General features: G+C 42.0%; 1 protein-coding gene across 4 annotated transcripts in view; it reads right to left on the minus strand.

Annotated features, from left to right (window-relative positions):
- The window catches only part of C1QTNF7 (C1q and TNF related 7), a 50,317-nt gene that overhangs the window by 23,919 nt on the left and 8,534 nt on the right, over positions 1–17,864 (minus strand). Inside the window, exon 1 of one of the 4 annotated variants that reach the window (XM_005016959.6) lies at positions 9,819–10,178. The exons of the other annotated variants lie outside the window; for them this stretch is intronic. The gene's annotated coding sequence lies outside the window, so the exon portion shown is untranslated. Of the gene's footprint in view, positions 1–9,818; positions 10,179–17,864 lie in introns of those variants that run through there. 4 annotated transcript variants of the gene reach the window in all.

Below are 17,864 nucleotides of genomic sequence, written 5' to 3' on the forward strand. Positions count from 1 at the left end.
TCTTTCATCTTATTTCCCAGCACTCGGTCTCTGTGGGACTGTTTCACTACAGCCCTGCCGTGTAAGTGGACGTTCAGAGGTGCCTGGGACCATGGTGAGTAGGACACACAGAAGGGAAAGCATTTTGCCCTCAATCTTTAAAAATGGATGCTATAGCACTGGCCGGAGATGAATCAAGGCCTCTGGAAATAGCGTGGCCAAGTGGCTTGCAGGGAGATGTGGACCTTTGTAACTTCCTTACCACAGACCTGTTCCACCTTTGGCAGCAATCCAGCAAAGGAAAGGTGCTCTTAGAGCCCAGCCCCGGTAGAAGAGCTTTGCATTCCTAAAGGACTGAATCCAAAAGCAGAGCATAAACCCCATAGGCAACACGCCTTGTGAGAGGTTTATTTTTACTGTGTGAATTCGAGCGCTGGAATGTCCTGTACTTATTCCAGGAGGGTTAACGCTTTCGTGCCTCATGGCCTGGCCAGGAGGGACACTCAAAGCCCTGGGCATGTGCTGTTAACCTCATTTTCCTTATACCTCAATGACCAAAACAGTCGTGCTCTCCCTGACTTTCTCATATCACTGTTCTGGGGTCTTCTTGAATTATTGCACATTTTATTTCTCCTCTCCCCTTCCTTGTCCGCTTGTGTTCCAGGAGACATTCGCAAATGCCAGCCAACGGAGCTGTTAAATCTTTTCTCTCTAGTGGCAGTTTGTCTGGCATATGTCTGAAAGGGGCATGTAAGGGATGCACAGTGAAATTACTAATATATGGCATAGTTGCTAATCTAAGATGTGCCATCTTCGTGAACCCAGCTCCCAGGTTTAAAAGCAATGCCAGGCTGAAGGCGTTACTTCAGCAAGTGAAGATCCTTCACTGCTCGTTCCAGGATGGAGCTGGAAACGATGCATAAAGGAAGATGTTCTGTCATTTTGTAAGGGAAAATCCTCTCCCAGCTGGTGACACAGGCAAGGGTGGTTTATGAGAGCAGCCAGGCTGGCAGAGGTCTGGGATCCACCACAGCAGAGACCCACTGCCACCCAGCTCATGGGACAAACTGAGCTCCCTGGCCTGTTGCTGATAGGCATGTGTGAGCCTATCGTGTTCACAGGGTTTTTGTTGTTGCTGTCTGTTATTTTGTTGTTATTTTTACTTGAGGATACATTGCCCTGTGAGGCCTTAACAGCACAGACACCTTTTTAAAGCTTTTAAAAGATGGTAGGATATATGCTTTGGATCATGTTTTGTTTCATCCTGGGATTTCTTATGTTCCTTTCTGATGGAAAAACTACACAGGCCACTACTGGAAAGCTCCTTAAGTGATATGACTTTTCCAAGGTCTGCTGTCACATCATTTAGTTGGCTTTCTGTTTTCTCCAGTCAACGTCACTTTGGCAAATGAGCAGACTTAGACAGTCCCGGTGCCATGTAGATTTCCACAATGTGTTTCCATCCCATAAGGAATTCGCTTCTCCAAAATGTTCCAGTTCGTTTTTTGTAATGATTTTTGCATCTCCAGGCTAGGCAGGTACTTAGCATGACTTCTATTTGAAGAGACAAGACAGGTAAAAGGCAGAAGAGAAGAAGCATTTGTTCAGAAAGTGAGGCGCAGTCCAAAACAGCTTGCTCCAGGGCTCAGAGGAGCTTTCCAGCAGACGTGAGGCTTGAACCCAGGTACCTGCCCTGCAGCTTTACTGTAAAACACCTCCCTCATCCAAAGAAGCAATAAAGCGCTACAACTATGAACTCATCATAACCTCATTTTAATGTCTGAAAAGATGACTTCTAAAGGAAAAAAGAAAAAAAAAAGCATAAATGTTTTCTTCAACCACTCATTGCCCATAGACTCTGTTCCCTTCTCATATGTTAGTGAGAATTAATTTCTGCAGTTCTAATGAGGGCCCATTACTTGATGGCATAACCCCATCTCAGACACCACCACTGATCTACACCAAGTGCAGAAAATTTATTCATTAGATTTATCCCATGTTTATTAACAGCTCAGCTCGGAAAAAGAGTCAGTGACAAAAACCATCTGGAATAAACATAATGGAATACAAACAATGTAATATATTCCATCGCTCCAGCCTAATTACACTGTTTGGTGCAAATACTATCAATCCAAGTGACAATTTACAAGCCGAACACTTATTAAAGGGAAAAATGAACTGTGCTGGGAAGCACAAATCAAAGTAACTAATCAACACAGACAACACATTCGTGGGATTTAAGAGGCAAGGTATGGTAGTCTTTTATTCCTCCTTGTTTTCAATTTGGGAGACCTGCTGTGATGTTGCAGTACATTATGCATTATGTCTACTTATGCAACACTGGAGACAAGCATGTGTCTGGCTGTTGTCTTATTTTTCAATGGCTACGGCCTTCAACTTTTAAGTTGAAACACTTTCCTTGCCCTATCATGTAAGCTAGGAACAAGGTACACTGTCCTGTTGCACAGGTTTTCTTTTACAGTGCCTTCATCATTTAGGATAGAGCAAGAGGCTGGAATTCAGGAAAAAATTAGAAAAGGTTGGAATTAGCTACAAGTGATGCCAATTTGACCTAAAACATGTTCTTATTGAGTGAATTGGTTCAATAAGGGAAAAAGGAAAAAGATCTCTCCCTCCCATGCAAGCATCTGAACAACACATGGCTGCTGTCCATGATCTGTTTCAGCTTGGAAGCTGGAACTGGAATCATTAGATGCATCTGGTGTCCCCAGGGAAGCCAGAGAAAACACTGGCAGCAGTGAAGAAAAGATGGTAGAAGCCATGTGAAGCAGAAATTAGACAACCAGCCTGTCTGCATTAGAGTGTGAACTTTAAGAGCTGCTTTAGGCACCTGCATGAAAGCTGAGACCTCAAAGACAGTGAAGTGACACAAAGCTACAACATATAACACCCTGTCAGTTTAGGGAAAATATACCCACAGTCTGGAGAATACCACCTAAGCTAACATTACAGTGAAATCAATACGAACAAATACGCACACAGCCCTGACCACATAAATGTAGTCATAACTTCCATAATTGTTAGCAAAATACGACTTACATAAACCTACACTGAAAAAATCCCTGTTAGTGCTTAGATACTAGAGGAGTGTTTTTTTTGTGTGTGTTTTTTTTTTTTTTTTTTTTTTTAAACTCATTCTATGGGGAAAACAGTGAGAAAATGCTATGCTGAGTGGGCCACGGATGTCAAAATACCCTGCTTCATCTGCAACTGGGAGAGCACCAGTCACCACCACCCCATGCGCAGAGGTGTCTCTCCAGACCTTCGCCTTCCTTCCCTGCCCACGAGACAAAATGGAGCCAGGGTCCCTTCGCATTTTGCAAAGGGCCATTTAGCTCAAAAACATTCTGTCATGGGATTGTCTTGAAAACAATGCTCACCTCGTGAAAACAAAAGCATTTTATATTTCCCCTTCAATTGATTTATTCTGGGACAGGATCTCCTGCTCTGTATCAGGGTCTGGTACTGTTGAACATAGGTCTATGCTCAACCAGCAGCCTGATAATAAGCCAGCTTTTGTCATATCTCATGTACATGAAAAATGTCCAAAGCTGTTTCTCCACCTGCTGTTTTCAGAGAAAAATAATGTGTGACATCCATTTCTCCTTGAAGAGTTGACATCATAGATGTGGCCACAATGGGATAGTTCTTCATTTAAGAGGCAAGGTGCAATGTTAGATAAATACACTCCTGAGAGTTTTTGAAATTTCAGTGATTCATAAAAGCCAAAGATTTTATTGCCAGCTAACTGTGGATCCGTCTCTCCAGAGCCTTCCTGCACCATCTGTATTAGCATGCAAATCGAGGTGACATAGCTGTTGCTAACTAATTTCAAGTGTGACATTCACAGTGTAGATAGACTATTGGGATGGTCTTTGGCAACACCTTCATCCAGCCACCTCTGCACGCTCTCTGACTGATGCCATCATTCCCTTCCACCGGGAAGACGAACGTGAAGACTTTTTCTCACATGCTGACTCCAGATCTATGCTCAAAGAAAAAAAAAACAGTATATTCGAGTCACCTATCAATCCCACAGGCACTGTGTTCGTTTATGTCCCTGTCCTTGGCCTTAACTACTTTGCTTCAAGCAGAACCTTCCAAAACTCTCTCTCTCTCTTTTTTTATATTTTTTTTGGTGTGTTTTCTTTCTTTTTTTTCTTCTCCTCCCCCCACCCCCCTTTTTTTTTTTTTCCCTGATTCCCACCTGGGCTATGATATTTTCAGTAATGTTCAAAAGCATATATAAATAAAAGAAGAATATTCCCCATTTGCAGATTACAGAAATACAGTAGTATGCTGTCAATAATTATAATGATAAAATACCTTAATTTTCAGTTCATATGGATTTTTAGCCTCTTGTTCTGCAACCTTTGGTGCTCACTTTGACTAGGGAATCTGAACAGTTTCCTTTCTAAACAACGAAACAATGGCCACAGAAACAGAGGATTTTCTTTAAGGAGCAGAACATAGCAGACATGGTATGGTCAACACAATATGCTTGCTTAATGTCTAAATCTTTAGTCTTGTAACTGGGAATTATTCTACCCTTTGGGGATGCTCAGACACTTGTGTTTTGGCTCTCTTGAATCTTGAAAGTTTTATGTAAACCTCCAGTCTGGATTTTTTCCTCTGAGAAAGGAGACTCAGGGGACATGCTAATGCTGCTTTGCAGGTAGGTGGGCACTGAGGCAGAATAGAATAATTAAGGTTGGAAAAGACCTCCAAGATCATCTGGTCCAACCATCCCCCTACCACCAATGTCACCCACTGAACCATGTCCCTAAGCACCATGTGCAACCCGTAGTGATCAGGGTGTGCTGGCAGAGCCCTTGGTGTTGTAACAACGTGATGCTGTGACAACTGGTTCCCCGTTGTCACAAAAAATCCAAGCCAGTCCCAACCCTTTCTTGTGACTCTCTGTACTGTCATTTTTTTCCCAAACATCAACCAATTGCCTTCTGTGCCGCCACAACTCTGAACTAATTATAACTGTCAAAATCAATCTGTGGTGAATACTGATTCTTTTTCTATCAAGGGCCTTGGAGGGACAAGTTAGCTGAGGGAGTAAGCTATCTTAGGGAACTATCTATCAACAGCCCATCAAGGCAGAAACTACTTGCTGCAGCATCAGCTGATAAGCCAAAAGGGTGATGAAGTTCACAGAAAGAATTATATTAATTACTGTGTAGTCTGCTTCACTGATATTTTAGAAAAAGCTGGAGGCAGATGTTACGTCAATGTAATTGGAGATTTCAGGAAACATCCTAAAAGCCACAGAGGAAATGTTAAAAATATAACGGAAGTAATTCCCTCTGGAATAATAAGCCCAGGCAATTTCCCCCCCCCCCCCCCCATAACTACATTTAAGATATCAAGATATCTTAAGATATTTAAGATATGTTGCTAAGTTGACTGAGCTTCAGAAATGGGCAGTCACTCAAAGACAGGCTGCGTTAGCTATCAGTCATTTTGATAACCTAGGGATGACAGTACCTATTCCAGCAGGCTGATTTTCCTACAGGCACAAAGGCCATGAAGCCACTGCAACCCTCTGTTGCTGTGGCTTGCTTTGAGCAGCCTCCAGACCAGCTTTCCATCTGCAAACTGTGATGCCCCAGCTGCCAAGAGCTTCTTGCAGAAAAACAGTACTGGTTACTGGTCTGGGCTCTCCATCTGGATATTTTTCTCCTTTTGGTGTCTGTTTTCTTGATCGTCTTGTTTGACATTTAGGTTGGGAGCTTTCTGGGTGTCTTGGAGGACTTGTTTCTGTTTCTGACTATGGAACACAGCAGCATGGCAAGGATTAAAAGTTGTTCTCATTACATCTTCACAGAGAATCTATTTATTCGTGGGTGACCATGAATGGATGCATATTTCCATAATTCAGGGAAAGTACCTTATCTTTTCTGCATCTTCACAGACTTCCAGGTTGATCTCAATTTAACAGTCATTGAATCTTGTCTCAGTACTAATGTCTGCAAACCCAAAAGGTGGCATTCAGACAAATACATGTGTACTAAGGTGCTGTACCAGACTCAGACAGTGAGAGAGAGATCCAGAGAGAGATACAAGAGAAGTCTGGTACACATCAAAATGCAGTATCTTCATATCATTAATTTAGAAGAGCCTCCCTCTGAGCTACATTGCTGTCAGGTAGCAGAGCACTGCCTGGGATTTTCAAGATATTTGAACGTTTGCAGCCTATAAATGATTAGAATTGTTAAAAAGAAAGCCCATCAATCAGAAGTTTTCACAACTCCTCATTTGTATGTAGATTTCTAACCTCATATCATCAAGTAATAGTTATCAAGGCTATGGAATAGAACCCTTCATTATTTTTCCTTTTTATTTTTATTTTATTATTATTTTATTTTTTATTTTTTAAGCCTGCCATACTGGATACTGAAGAGATCTTAACAGTTTCAAATTGGAATGAAGAGAACTGCTGTCTTTGATTAAACTGTTGGTTCTGTTAGTCCAGTATTGTCTTGGGTAATGACCAGTGCCACCAACTTAGCAGACAGCATCTGGATGAGGCAACCAGCAAGAAAAGCACAGGTAGTCAAGGCAGTAATTAAAATAGCTGTTAGCCTTGAGCAACAAACTGCAGGGGTTAGCAACCTGCACCTGTTGCTTACAAGTGGGCTTACTTTGCTTATAAATGCATGGATGCTGCTCGAGTCCAAACCCTGGGCAGTTTGGACCACTAGCTATGCCAGGGCATGGCATTCCCACCAGGCCCTTTCTCCATCCCAAGACCTTTTTTCTCCAGTAAGGATGAGCTCCAGCCTCAGTACTGTAGAGCAATGAGAGGATGACCCGAGGTGTGTAAAGGGAAAAAATGTGTATTCGGGGACAGCCTGTCACTAGGGGTTTTACTACATACTGGAGAAGGGAAAAAGAAGGTTCCCAGAGGGAGTGGAGAGACAGAGCATATCCTGCATCAACACAGAGCCCTTCTAGCACCCCTTCAGCACCATGAACCATCCAACAGCCCTGTCCTTTCTCAAATATGGAAGTAAAAACTCCAAAGATTGATTGAAATGAGGCATTTCTTTTCTTTCAGGTCAGGCTGGTGCCTTCTGTACACACTAACTTGATGAAGTAACATATCTTGTGCCATTATAATTAATAAAGCCTTTGATAAACTATGCAATAATCCATCCTTAAGATCAACTAATTCAAATTTAAACAGTGTTCTCACATGTCACAGGCTGCCTTAAGAGATTTCTTTGGAAAACAAACTGTTCAGGTCTGAAAGTTAGGTGGAGAGGGGAAAAAGAACCATATATTTTTAGAGACATAAATGAATATCCAATAGCAAAATATTTGGATTAAATCAGTTTATCTGTCTTCTTTTTCTTGAAAGAAAATGAAAGTTATGTTCTTATTTAAGATTAATTCTTTCCATTTGTGTTACCAAATTTATTCCTGGTCTAAGATCTTATGCTCTTAGACTCCCCACACATCAAATTTCATACCTCTTGAAAAATGAAATTTTAGTATAAGAAAGATTAAAAGATTTCTTCTCCGTTATTTTCATAGGCACTGCATTATTTCCTCTGGGAAATTTCACGAGAGGAAGATTTCAGCCCGCTCACGGTATACATTAGAGCGAGAATGCAATTCGCAACCAGGGCAGCTCCTTCAACTCTTCTTGTTGCTCGCTTATTTTGACTGAGCTCACATCAGTCTGGTGTATTTCACAGTTGGTTTGTAACTTGAAAACACGAGCTGAGTAATAGGGTGAGAATATCTCCCAACAAAAAATTCTGAAGAACATGTGGTTTATGGGTTTGCAAGCGAGGAAGTGACATCAAGCATCCAGACATGGATACTTTTCATTTAATGCATCAGTTCTGCATAGTTAGAGAGAGTACATTCCTCCCCATAAAACATACACAACAAAGTACTTAAAGATGTTCAAATTCAAAGCCATAACCATCTGCTTATCGCAGACATCTGTTGCTTCAAAGCAAAGGACTATATGAAAGGTTCAGAAAGCTTTAGAGCTAAAAAGATGCGTTTGCCAAGAGACTAATGGAACACATGAATATACATAAATTCCAAAAATATAACAAACTGCTATTTTCTCCCTGGAGTGTGGTTATACCAGCTAGGTATGTGAGAGTTGAGTTGCAAAGAAAATAAAAGAGTTGCCTCAGATCTCAATTAAATTTTTTGTCACTCTCCAAACACTCTTGAAAAGCAACATCTCCCTCCTCCATCAGCAGAGGTGTCTGGCTTTCACACCAAACCCCGTGTCTTTGAGGAACTCCTGCCAGTGCACCTTCCAAACATGACTGTCTGAAGCCTGCAGCCTTCCCTCTGTGGAGCCTTTCCCCGTTCTCACTCAGGGAGGTGGCAGCCCTATTTCTCTGGGAGCAGCTCCACAGCGCTGAGTGTATATTAATTTCCTTGCTATTTCAGCATCCAGGTCTGACTGCCTGGCTGAAGTCCAGGGGAGTCTTCCCTTTGCATCTCCCTGATGCAGAGTGCCACTTTCCCCATGTGGCCCTTGCATTTCTGTGAAAACTAAGGTCAGCTGGAGGGCTGGGAGCAGCAGCAAGCTCTTTGGGACAGCGACTGTGCTCCTCTGAGCACCTGGGGTGATTTTGGTGGTGTATCTGCAATAAATAAAGTTGATATTGCCCTGTGGGTTTGTGCACTCTGTGAGGGTTTGTGTGCAGAGTTGTGTGGGTCTGGAGGGAATTACCTGATACAAGCTACTGGGAGCTAGGAAAAAGTATGAACCAAATAGCAGATGCAATGTCACAGGGCTAAGGTACTTTTGGAAGGGCCACAAGGAATGTGGAGGGGCTAGGAGCTCTCTGAGCAGAAGGATAGTGGGAGCCCTGAGTACATGCAGGTGGACCCATTACATTTCTCACTCAGGATAATATCAGCTGTACCCTGGCCAGTGGAGCTAATCAAGCTTTCTTGGCACAAAAGCCAGTTTTCTTTCACTTAACACACCACCAGCAAGTGGGCAGCCATCAAAGGGGCAGGGACTAAAAGCCACAGACAAGAGAAATCTGGGACTTCATTACCTGTCTCTACTGATGCCAATGCACACATGAACTGAATAGAGAACAAGGAAATACTTCATGATCTTAAATCACATAGTGAAAACCGGAGAAAGTTGATCCATCCCCTGCAGTAAACCCCAAATGACCATACATAGAACAATTCATTTTTAGATATCTGCAATTCTTATAATTTTTATTTTTTTTATAAATGATTTTATATAAAGCAATCAAAATATTTCTAGTGTCAGTTAATGTTCCCACTAACCATCACATAATCTGTGACCTCTTAAGCCTCACAGGAGATGATATAAAGTCCCACAAGACCACAAGCTTGCCATGGGGGTTACACACCACGTTTGGGTTTACTGACGCTGCTTCATAAACTAGCATTGTGCTCATTGATTTCCTTTGCACAGGTTTTGCATTTTGCTGCCAGCTTCCCATTGTTCTTGAAATAACTGTGACAAGAACTGTAAAAAAACAGACTGTTTTCCATGCTGATCATAAACGGAGAACAGCAATTGTCAGTGATCATAAAAGCAAGCACAGCCTGCCCGAGCCACATACAGATCCTGCTTCTCACTCTACTCAGAGCAAAACATTTCTAGAAAGATAAGTTAGTAATTTATTGTGCCTGCATGCATGCATTATTCAGAAGAACACGGCAAGATAAAACAACACTACTAGTATGCTAAAACTTCAGCTGAAGTTCAGATCGTCTAAGAGTTTTTATGAGGCAAGAGACTACATAAAGTTTGCTTCTGCAAAGTAAAGCCCTTTACTTACATGACTTGCAAGAGCTTCCAGCAGCTGGAGTCTGAATTACAGTGCACGCAGATATTGTGCTCTGCAGAAAGCCCCCTAACTTCGGCACTGGACACAACACTGGTGCTTCTTATTGATAAATAGTTTCCTGATTTTTCCTTTAAAAATATTCTCCAATACTTTTGTATCAGTGGTGCACACTGACAGTAGACTGCAAAGCAGAAAGCCTTTCTGTTGTTACTGAGGAAAGAGTTCCCTCTCAGCTGAATCCAAAGGGGAAAAAAAAAAAAAAAGGAGTCCTTGACCTCGACAACTAGAATAAATCTACTATATCTGTTGGCTCTTTTCTGAATGCATACTTGAGCAGTAACATAAGAGCGAACAATCTGAGTGCAGAACTGTGGCATGTCATGTTATATACCGGTAGGGTGTGTGAACAATGCGTCTAGCAGAGGCACAGCAAAATGAAAACACAACGCATGTTTTCAGCTTTTATTTTGCTCACATCTTTTAAAAACAAAACAAGGATGACAGGCTTTTCTATTTCTTTTCACAACTCCCAAGTGGCAGCACTTTCAGTTCTGTCCCTTCCACTTAAGTTCATTGCATTCCAAATTAGGTTATTGCTGACTTTCTATTTCAAACCTTGATTTTCTGAGAATCTCTGTATCTCAGCCAGAAAATATAACACAAAATAAAGTTTATAATTTACGACATCATAAATGCACTGAATTGCTTGAAAGAAAAATGAGCTTTTTTTTTTTTTTCTCCTTTGAAAGATCTGTTTACTTCATTTTTTTTTCTCCCTTTCGTTCATTCGACTTAAAATGATTGAACTTCATAAAGTAACAAGCATAACTTTTTGAACAAGTTCTCAGTAAAACAAATAGATTAATAAGAAAAGATAATGATGTAGCTTAAAAGAGGCAAATGCAAGGCTTCAGCTAAAAAGCGTCACCTTGTTCCAAAGTAAAATTATATTTACAAAAATAAAGACATTATTTTAAACATAGTCATTCAATTCCCAGACAATGAGGACAGACGTTCTATGGAGAGGATGAAAAAAACAGTGTTTTAGGCATAATAAAAGGAGTTGCAAAAAGATAAGAAGGGAAGAAAATCTATGTCCTCATCTATTCTGTTGTATTCTGTTGCAAATGAGGGAAAAAAAGAAACAAACTTGTAGTCTAAAATAAAACTTCAAGATATTGTAAATGCCAAATTCCTGTTTTTATGAAATGTAAGGATAATAAATGATCTCAAAACTTTTAATTTGCATTTCTTGCTTAAGACAAAGATTTTGAATGAAAAATGACCAAATAATCTTCTTTTTTTTTTTTTTTTTTTTTTTTTTTCCTAGTGTGTCATGCTTTTTATATGCCAGTGGACTAGAGGAATCCCCTACACATCTTAAATTAGTGTTATAAAGGTTTTTCTTGAACCTCAAATGTGGGTTGGACTTTTGTTGGTGGTGGTGATTTATTTTTTTCAACTTTATTAAGACACCAAAACACATGTACAACTTTACAGTTGTTTATTGGTAAATAAAATCTCTCACAGCTGTAGCTGACTAGTAGGAGAGATATACTGTGGTGATTGAAACATCAGTTTTAGTTTAGTTTCCATTTATATCCACTTCCTTTGTCAAATACTGATACCCTAAATATACAATAAATTAATTTCAACTCGTATTTTCAACTTCTGCCTTTTCACCCTTTCCCTTCTCCACTTATGTTCTCAAAATATAAAGTATTATCAAACAATATATGTATTGATTGTATATCTCAGCTTGGACGTGGTATGCTACCAAGGATCTGCAATATCTGGGTTGGAGCTAGAAGAGTATTCACTCATTTAATTATTTGTCACGTGTACGTAAACCCATGTCTCTACAGGACATCGTCAACTACCATGATAAACCTCTTTTGTCTCTGCTAAGCTGTCAGCAAGCACTTATTTTATCCCCTTTTCCCAGCAAAACTTGTCTATTTTTAGGAAATAGCTGGGATTTTTTTTTTTTTTTTTTTTTTTTAAACATGGTTTTATGATGCAGAGGTCTCATGACCTTGTTTGTAGGAACAATGCTTCGCACAAAGGACTTCTCACACATACCCAGGTTGCAGAAGGCAGCCCCATGAGTGAAGCATGTTGGGACCCTATCCAGCTTTCTGCCTGTAATTACAAGAGGCTAAACTTCAAAACCTGCTTGTGAGCTATTTGTGAAGTCTTTTGAGATAAGCAGAATATACACCTAACTTTTCAGAACCAAAGCTTGTGTTCATAATGATGTTTTCAGTTCACACCACAAATTTGACTGTGAGCTAATTATCCTCAGGCATGTTTCTGCTTCTGACCCTTGTATTGGGTTTACATGGTAAGGTTTTGGTAGTGGGGGACTACAGGGGTGGCCTCTGTGAGAAAAGTCTAGGAGCTGCCCCATGTTAAATAAGGGCCAATTTTAGCCAGCTCCAAAGGGACCTGCTGCTGGCCAGAGACAAGCCAATAAGCAATGTTGTTTGTGCCTCTGTATTTAAGTAAAGGAAAAAAGGCTGCTGCGACACAGCAGCTGGGAGAGTGAGGAGTGCGAAGCAACCCTGCAGCCCCCAAGGTCAGTGCAGCAGGAGGGCAGGAGGTGCTCCAGGCAGGCAGCAGCAGTTCCCCTGTGGGCTGTGGAGAGGCCCCTGGTGGAGCAGGCTGTCCCCCTGCAGCCCATGGATCCCACATGGAGCAGATCTCCATGCTGCAGCCTCCCCATGGGTGGAGGAGCCCCCAGTGGGGCAGGTGGATGTGTCCTGGAGGAGGCTGCGGCCCATGGAGAGCCCGCAGGAGCAGGCCCTGGGCCAGAGCTGCAGCCCGTGGAGAGGAGCCCATGCAGGAGCAGGGGGCTGGGGGGAGCTGCCGCCCACCTGTGGGGGACCCGTGCTGGAGAAGCTTGTTCCAGGGGATGGACCCCATTGTACAGACCCATGGAGCAGTTCTTGAGGCAGCCTGTGGGAAGCCCCCACAGGATCAGTTTGGGAAGGACGGCATCCCATGGGAGGAACCCCTTGTGGAGCAGGGGCAGAGAGTGACTGTGAAGGAGCAGTGGAGATGAAGCATCACTGACTGACCACAGTCCCCATTTCCAGTTCCCCTGTGCCGCTTGGGGGGAGGAGGTGGAAGAGGGTGGATTTGGGGAAGGTGCTTTTAGTTTGCTTTTAGTGTCTCACTTTCTCTAGCTTGTTAGCAATAGGTAATAAATTACATTAATCTCCCTATGCTGAGTCTCTTTTGCCTGTGACAATAATTATCAAATGATCTCCCTGTCCTTATCTCACCCCTCGAGCCCTTTATATTGTATTTTGTCCCCCTTTCCCTTTGAGGAGGGAGAGTGAGAGAATGGTTGTGGTGGAGCTCAGCTGCCCAGCTGAGTAGAACCACCACAACCCTGGGACCTGGCATTGCCCAGAGGACACGGCAAGCCATCAGGCAGTGCACTTGCAGCAATGCATGCACAGGCTGTAGCATTTCTCCCAGGCCACCAGCCCATTCCAGACATAACACAACCGTGTAAGCTGAGGGAGTGTCAGGGCATCATGTTTTACTGCAGCCGCATGCAATTGTGTCTCACAGCTGGAGAGAGCAGCAGCCTCCGCGTGCTGTTCCCTCAGTGAAAATGTCATCTGTTTTACTGCATATTGTATATGCATTCACGGACATGGATTTGTACAGGAGTTAGGAAAACAGTTTACAAACTAAGGGCCACAGTTACAATCGCAGTTGTAATATGAAATGTGAAACTGGAAGCTTGGCCAAGATCTCAGAAGTATTCGGTAATGAGTACAGAAATGTCTGAGACTTGTCAGGTGAAAGCTATGTCATGATCTCCCACATCAAACAGTTAAGAAATCACTTTTTTTTTTTTTTTTTTTCCTGGTGGAACTGTAAAACCTTATATGTAAACTGAAGACCTATGTTGCCCATTCATTTTTTGAACACCCCTCAGAAGACTGAGTGGGCTGGTTAGCCTGCAGGGTTGGTTGAGCTGCTCTGCTTTTGAGGAAAGGGCAAGAGAGGTGGGACTGCTCATCTGTAGAAGAGAAGGCTCAGGGGGGTCTGATCAATGTCTATAAAGGAGGAGGATGCAAAGATGTTGGAGCCAGGCTCTTTTCAGTGGTGCCCAGTGACAGGACCAGAGACAAAGCGGAAAAACATGAACACAGGAGGTTCCTCCTGAACATCAAGAAGCACTTCTGTACTGTGCTGGTGAGTCAGCACTGACACCAGTTGCCCCTAGAGGCTGTGGAATCTCCATCATTGGAGATATTCAAAAACCATCTGGATGTGGCTTGAGCAACCTACTTCAGGCCCCACAGTGGCTCTGCTTCAGCCGTGGAGATGGCCCAGATGACCACCAGAGGTTCCTTCCAACCTCAGCCATTCTGTGATTATGTCCAATGTCAGTCACTTCATGACATTTTTAAGAAGTCCACATCTGGCAACTTAGTGAGAGATGCAACGTGTGCAATCTGTGGGAACCACTAGGCTCAGTTCCACTACTGCATGTAAAGGCTAGGCCAGAAGGACTGAAATGCTGCACTGATTCATGTAAGATAACATGGAAGGTAAATATGAACTAAAGAACTTATTTCCCAATGCAGTAAACTTTCATTACCTGTAGATGGTTCATCTGGAGATGTACTGTGCCATTGATTCAGAGTTGCATTGGCTCCTTGGAGGTATAGTGCTACCTAAAGGTGTTTACATGTTTTTTAGGATCAGTCTGGGGCCACGTGTACTTTTAGTGGAAACACTGAGCTGCATTGTATCAGTTCAGTCCATCATGACTTGGTTGGTCTGTCCCTGATGGAGACAGGCTCCCTCCTGCAAGGCTACCTTGAGGGTGCACACTATGGTCTCCAGTGCTTCAAGAGGATATATTTGCTAAGGTACAGCACTAGTACAGAATCAGAGAAGTAGTTTTGGTTGGAAGAGACCTTTGTAGTTCACCTAATTCAATGTCTGCTCAAACCAGGTTTAATCAAATCAGGTTGCTCAAAGCCACCTCCAGAGATGGAGAATCCACACTCCCTATGGGCAACTAGTTCCAATATTTGGTCACCTTCATGGTAAAAACAAACAAACAGAAACAACAAAATCCCACCTGCTTAGAACTACTGAGAATTTCCTTTGTTTCAGTTTGTGCCTGCATGCTAAGACACACAGCTGGTGGTGAGTCTGCAATACCTGCCTCAGGTCCAACAGATTTGCCTCTGGTCTAGAGCTAAAAAGCTCAAACAGCCCTTCACTGACTTCAGCTGGCAAATGTCTTTGCAGTATGTGCGCCATATCTCTGTTATTCAGGGTTTTCAGCTCCGTGCAGCACACCTGACCCACATTACCCCTGAGATCAAGGAGCTGGCTCAATGATTATGATTCAGGGGATTTTGCTCACCTTATCACAGGTAATCACAAACTCTAGTTCTGATCACAAAATCGTTTGATTATACCTATCTGCCATGGAAGACAAAAGATAATACTTTATTTTACAGATGTGGACAGGGGCGCAAAGGCAACATTATTTGCCAGAGATCACACAGTCAGTGCAGAGCAAGAAAGAGTAAAAGTATTCATCTCTCCAGACTTGCATCCTACCTGCTGGACTCTCCTCTCTGTTCATTTCTTAAATTTAGAAGCTAGAGGAAGGCTGTAAGCCAGCCTGCTATTATGGAGCATTTTCTGAGGGAAGGGTCAAAGAAACACAGCACTTGTAAGATGCCAGCTATGTAATGGGTTCCAGTGCTGAAGCTGAAAGTGGGGGAAAATTAAAAAGTGCTAATGCTGCTGCTGTACATGTGGTGGGCAGCTGCACTACGCATCATCAAATGAGTGATTCTCCTTAAAACACAGCCCTTCTGACAATCTGGAATGGAATCCAAATTAATAAAAGCTGGTTTTGAAAACCATGATGTCTACTGCTGTCAGTGAGAATTCATATTATAATGATCAAAAACTATATGAAGGTGAGTATTGCTGTAACTTGTTTAAATTTCAAGCCTGGAAAAATATACTGAAGACATCTGGAATCGATTTCTGTTTTGAAATTCAGTTCATACATAAGGAGGGCTTGTGAAGAACTGAAAGACAAGGTAGTCTTGTCTTGAAAGACATGAACTAAAATAAAAGCATTTAAATAAGTGCTTTATATGCATGTTCCTCTCACTTCAATCTCACATCTTGCTTTTGGCAAATAACACTGTCTACGGATGGTTCCCTCTAATACATAAATAAATGAAATGCAGATAGGCAACAATATATTACTTCTGGGGGAAATATATATATATATATATTTATATAGTGGGGGGTTCTGATCTATGCTAGACATGTTCTGCTTCCTGCAGCTATCCAGTTAAGCTTCTTTGCAACCCATATGTGGAAGTCCCATACTACCACCCCCTGTCTTCAGAACTGTGCTGCATGCATGCTCAGAGTTGCCAAGCCAGCAAAATCAGGACTGCAGCTATTTCTCACTTAAGGTGAGATGCTAATGCCACTCATTCACTTGGTCTCAGCTAGTATATGAGCTAGTGAATAATGGGCAAGAACTCAGGAACTGCAAGTTCCTGTTGAGGCTTCAAATTACACATTGAAAAGGAAGAATTTTGGCATCTACTTTTTAAAACCTCTAGTGTACACTATCTTGTGCATACAGCTTCTCAGTCTGGAAACCTGAATGGTCAGATCTTGAGCTGACATATATTGGTACAGCTGCATAGATTGCAAAGGCAGCATAATTAATTTATACCAGCTGAAGTTCTGGCTCAAAAATATGTAGAAGCATATATATAGTCCCTTCCTGGTCATGTCGGTGCCACACAAGGAAGACTCAGAACGTGACAGCTACCATGGCTTTATTGCCACAACAAAGCTCATCCTCAGGGCTTTTACCAGACCCCGTGGGGGCTGAACATTTGTTTTTGGATGCTTTGCTGAGTATATAGTCTCGGAACATAAACAACATATGCCATTAAAACCTATCAGAAGCAAATCTCGAGCATGTACAAATGCCCTGAACTTGCATGTCAGGAACTGTGTGATCTTCCATCCGGTGGTCTGAAAGGATTCTGCAATAAATTGCCTTGCCTTTTAGAGGTCTGAAAACATGGATGAAGACTGTGGATGCTTGAAGGCAAAGAGAGTCTCACTCTTTCATTGTGGTGTATCTTCACCCAAAAGCAAAATTCATTTTAAATACTGCTACTTCATCAGAAGCTATTTTAGACCAAATGGTTAGACACATCTAAGAGAAATGTTCCTTTATTGCTATGAGCTGAAACCAGTCTCCTTTCTATAAGCATGAGACATTCTTACACAAAGGTATCCCTGGCCATCCCCTCATAAGTACAGCATGAATAAATGCACCTCTTTAGCTATGTAGGGAAGAAGACACTTAGAGTGTATAGCAGCATTTGACATGCAGCCCAGTTTGCAAGAAATAAAGGACTACATTGCTAGTACAAACTAATGTAATGACATATGGCTTCTCCATTTGGGAAAATGCTGCAAAACTGAAAAGCAGATTGCAGCTTTTCAGAATAATCTGGTGCTGGAGCTCTCATTAATGTAACTTTAAACTGCTTGAGCAGCACAGACTTGTCTGGATTGAGTTTTTTTTTTTTTTTTTTACTTGTTTAGTCCAAAAATAGAATTGCTTCAGCTCCGTGCAAGCTCAATGTTGCTACAATTGTCTTCAGTAATCCTCTCAAACCCACTGTTTTCCCAGATCACTTTATGGATATTGTCTATGGGAGGGAAGGGAGTGTAGTAGCTGGAGCAGAGTGCTAAGGGATCTGATTCCTATTCTTAGCTCCACGGTTGACTCCATTTTCCTTCTGTTATTTTTTTAGTCTCCTTCACTCTTCTGTTTAACCCAACTGAAATTCAGGCTTGATGAGAAGTACTTTGCAATTTTGGCACATTGTCTAATTCTACCATTTAATAGAATTAATGGAGGAGAAGGGTTTCCCAACTGTTCCAGCCGTGGGAGATGCGACTCACAGCAGAAGAAATTGTTGAGAAGAGCACTGA

The sequence above is a fragment of the Anas platyrhynchos genome, chromosome 4, assembly GCF_047663525.1.
Source record: "Anas platyrhynchos isolate ZD024472 breed Pekin duck chromosome 4, IASCAAS_PekinDuck_T2T, whole genome shotgun sequence".
Taxonomy (NCBI): Eukaryota; Metazoa; Chordata; class Aves; order Anseriformes; family Anatidae; genus Anas; species Anas platyrhynchos.